Genomic DNA, 4,838 nt, shown 5'->3' on the forward strand with positions numbered 1-4,838 from the left:
ATCAAATGAATTTAATGACTGCACGGCAGTGAAGAATCAGTGTCAACATTGAGGTGAGGAATTATATCCCCCTCCGGAAGTTCGATCACATGTGATGGTGGTAACACGAGAGTGCAACTCCTGAGATGCCCGCATTCATCATTTACGTCATATTTGGACCAAGGACGTCAACCCAAACGGTAATTCATCCCTCCAAGCATTTGGATTTTCTTGATCACCCCAGCTCCATAATGACCAGGCCTTGTGCCAACTTTCTCCACAGCACTCGCATTTCCGGAGGAGGGCCCACTGAACACTTTAGAGCCCTTCCGATGGAATCTTGGATCATCTCAACGGTGCTGCGCCTTATGGCTACGTGCCAGTAAGGAAGTATATTGACCACTACCTTCCACACCGAGTAGCTGGTATACTAAAACGTAAGACCCTTCAATACCGGAATCATTTCGAATTTCGGCCATCTGTTAATTTGATTCAGAGAGTCGGAACCCCATAGAACAGTCCTCCGGTAAACCATCATTCGCTTCATTCGCTATGAGTGATTCGTTTTATAATTCAATCGAATCGAATGCGTTCTATTTCGCCAAAAGCGGGAGATACATACGGCTTTACTCCTTCGGCGAGCCTGCGCACTGACGATGTCTCCTCGACTGGGGACGAAAGGTTTGCAAGGTAATTGACTAGCTTAGCGAACAGCCATCTGATCAACAACCGGTAAAAACACTCGAGCTACCAGTGTCAAAACCGCGTCCAAACGAGCACAGGGAACGCTAAGGCCAAAATACAAGGTCATCATGTGATTGGTCAAAGGCTCAAGCCATTGTCCGGGCGAACTACGGGGTTCGCGGATTCACGAATTGATACGCCAGCAGCTAGAGGCACAATGCATTTCTCTGCAAAACCCCTGCAGGCGAAATAAAAACCTTAACATCAAAATCTTGCACTTCTTTGCATATATGCGTGGACCGAAAACCACCCTCATCTGCCGTCATTTTTTTGCGATTTGTTTTAATCGATCGATCTCCTTTGAAAACTATTGGAGAACATTCGGTTTTGAACTTCGTCTGCTATGGCTTCGGAAGTGGCTTTCTTTGAGAAATTTGTGGGTGTATCGTTTTCATTCTTCACGGCATTTGAGAAGACCTTAAATCAATACATGAAGGATACTTGTGATACTTGTGCGTTCATCCAGTAATCGAAGCACTAACACTATTTTGCGTTGCGAATGGGTGTACTGCAAATGCACAGGCGCCCTCCAAGACCAACGGAAAGCCGTGGAATCCGAAGAGGCTAGTAAGCCGAGCGTATTTTCTAATAAAAAAGTACGCGAAGCACCAGCTGTTCAGTACGGCTTTGTCTATGGAGGCAAAGGAACCAACAGGCATTGACCTCTTATTTTCTGGAACACAACCACAAACTGTCAAGGTTTCTGTACGATCGGCTTCTAGTCAATCGACGCCTAACCGAAGACGAGTTGGGCACATGCCAGGCCCTGCTGAGATATGGAACGCCGTCATCTGAGGTGCGGCAGTTTGTTGCGGATGAGTTCGGAAAGATTCCTACAACGAAGGATATACACAACTACCGCCGGAAGTGTCGACCGGCTATGTTGAGAAGGTGCCGAATGGTTGGGTTTTAATGTAGCAGATGATATGCCTTCGGTCCTGGCGAAACTTCGGGAGACCGGACGCGTCCTTGTGTGTCAGGGAGAGGAAGGTCACTGTAGCCACATATGTTTCTCCTGATGGCAGCAGATAGCGTTATTCCGACGCTTTCCCGACGTAGTGAATGTGGATGGGACACGTGCAACAAACCGCCTTGGGTAAGTTTTTTTTAAAGCATTTAACATTCGGTATTTAGATATAAACTGCACACATTCTTGATCACGGACGGCATGGGAACCGGGCGTCCGGTTATGTATGCGTTCAGTTTGCTTCCGTGCGTAAACTGTTCGGCTTGTTCAAAGAAATGATGGGCGAAGCGTATCCGGGTGATGGATAAGCTTCAGAGGCTGGAACCCAGGAGGGCCACTGCCATATTTAAGCGGTTGATTGTTCAGGGAGAAATCCTGCTGCGTCAAGCCTAAAGTCTGCAACCGACGATCTGCCGTTGGTGGTTGAGGATACTGCGCCTCAACCCAGATGGGGGTCTGGAAACGCTGACTTGGGGTTCTGTGTGCTCTGTGACCGGCCTACTACTACCAGTGACCGCTGGTGTACAACGGATCGCGTGTCATATCACGCCGACTGTTGTGACGGTGAACCCTGCCCACTGTGTGGTGGTGCGCTTCAGGCTTGTCCCATAGGTGAGTCCACATGAAAATAAATCACTTTGGGTTCTTAGCTCCGGGCCCATCCAGAAAACGCAGAGGTGTGCTTGCTACCCGGTCCGCAAAGAGGGCGTCTTATGATGTTGACCTGGACCGAAGCACAGATTCCCAGCACAGTGTGTCCCGTAAGTCTGTGTGCGTCCGTGTTTTCGGGTCCACAGAGGAACTACTCGACAGCCGTGAGTCAATGTCTGACAACTACGACCAACTCTGTAGAGCGCCAGCTAGATGAAAGAGACGAAGATGGTTTAATGTGACCCATCGGCTCCGAAAAGTTTGTCTGTTAATGAGGTCCTATGCATTACATGTAAGTCTCGTATTTCTTGAGAGGTGCAGTAAACAGGCATGCGAAATAACCGCTGAAGATGGCATTGTGTGAACAGGCGTCTACGACAGCATAGTCGCCGCAGTGAATTTTGGGGTAAGTATCTTTACCAGTTTGTCGGCCGCCCGCCTTATGGTGATATTTCGATAACCTGAATTGTATCTTCCTCTCATTTCAGGACTTCAACGGCCAAATGAACACTCCTCGCGAAGAAGAAAATGCACCCCACAGAACGGTATGTGTAAACTTCAAGACGATTAATATATCTCAAAATTTCAAGACGTCGATTTTGAGCCTTATCTCCATTACGGAAGGATGGATTAGTTAGGCATTGCCTACCCCTAGCCGCGTGTTAGTGGTGTGCGTCAGTTAAGAACGATGAACCTCGAGGTCTTTCTGGCATAATTCGGAAACTATAATGAAAAACTCTCTAATTTGCCAGTCAACGTGCACGATGTATAGCAAATAATTAGCGCGCACTACGGAAATTTTGCTGGCAACAATAAATCATCGACCAAAATTTGTTCGCACGAATGCGCCTACGCATATGTTGCATCTCCAGATGCCATTTAGATTCTAAAATGTTGAGGAAATCTGTTCCATTGGAAAAATACCTGAAAGTTACGTTCATTGTATGTGAGTCAAACTTTTCCACAATTCGAGATTTTTTACCATCCGGCAACGTACTCAAAGCCAACGGTGTTTGATCACCTCGGGATTTTGTTCACTTAAACAAATCGCCATAGTAAAGGATTTTCAATAATACAGGAGCATATACATTATATATAGACATTCTAAACTATGAAGAGGCAAGTCCGAAAATGCCGTAGATTTCGAGAAGTCAATCTCATTGTGCGAATAGTCAGCGGAAATTGATAAACAGAATCGAGGCTTTTGTCAAGTTTAACGGTTCGGCCTTATTCATGTCGTTCAGAGGGAATCATTCACCTAAAAAACACAAACCATCTCAGCGTGGAGCAGTATACTTATCAGAACGAGGATTCGCATAAATAAATGTCAAGTCCTTGGTTATGAACTTCGCACCCGCAAAGTGTAAGCTCATGATTCTGGACACGCAGTCACTCAACACGCTACTTACAATCCAGGTTAGGTGCTCGAAGTTGTGGAGTGTTATCCGTACCAAGGAAGTTGTTAGTTCCGGTTGCAGTGTGACAGAGGAGGTCAACTCACGGGTCTTGGAGGCTCGGGTCACGTTTGCTAATTTGAGACGCCTATGGCGCCAAAGCAGTACATCCCTTGAATCTCAAAGGACGTGTATCAGGTTGCAGTGCGGGCTGCTTTGTTGTACAGTTGAGACTTGACCTGTTCTAGATGCGGCACTGAGACGTCTTCAGGCGTTCGCCCATCGTTCTCTCAGGACCATTGCCCGTGTGGGTCGGTGTCGGAGAATCCGCAACCAGGCAATTAGAAAGCGAGGACTTCCATTGAAGAATGTATCCAGCATCAGAAACTGCGTTGATCAGGAAATGTATTGCGTATGCCAAACCATCGTTTGCCGAAGAGAATGTTGTTCTCCGTGTCCAATGCTGAGTAGTGAAACCGGAGAGGTGGCCAATCATCAAGTTAGCAGAGGATATGAGAGATTACAGAACGCTTAGTTGTCCGTGCTAGTCGTCAATGTGGGTGGGGACCACGTGAACCTCACTGCGCCTGGTTGGAGACGCTGCAAAATATGACTGCTACTCAATGTCAATGGAGTTCTCGTTGTCATCTTTTATCCAGATCACTTAAATGTGTGTCTGGAACTGTACAAAGCACATCGGGATGATTGTAGTAAGCTAGCACTGAGTCGCTTTTCCGCCCATCTTTATTCCTTTCTTCACAATAAGGCTTTCAAAAGAACAGTGAGTAATGCCGCGCATTTGCTCGCCGTAATTTACTTATCCGAGGCGTAACCGATACGCACTGAACTTTGATTACTGTAATTTGGATCGGTAGTGCCGAGATACTCCAGACAGCTTTCAGAATGGTGAGCCTACCTCGACAAATCAGCTCGTCACACTTTACAGGTTACGCTGGTTAGACGACGCTATTGTTGTTTGCCCACAAGAGTCCCTCTCACTCAGCCATGCGTTGGGTGCAGACGATCTAGGGTAATGCCGCACAGCCAAAGGCGACTCTGCATTAAAGCTATTGCCTTAACTGTGTAGCTCCTTCAATACCCCG

Source organism: Opisthorchis viverrini, assembly GCF_000715545.1.
Source record: "Opisthorchis viverrini unplaced genomic scaffold opera_v5_598, whole genome shotgun sequence".
NCBI classification, from domain to species: domain Eukaryota; kingdom Metazoa; phylum Platyhelminthes; class Trematoda; order Opisthorchiida; family Opisthorchiidae; genus Opisthorchis; species Opisthorchis viverrini.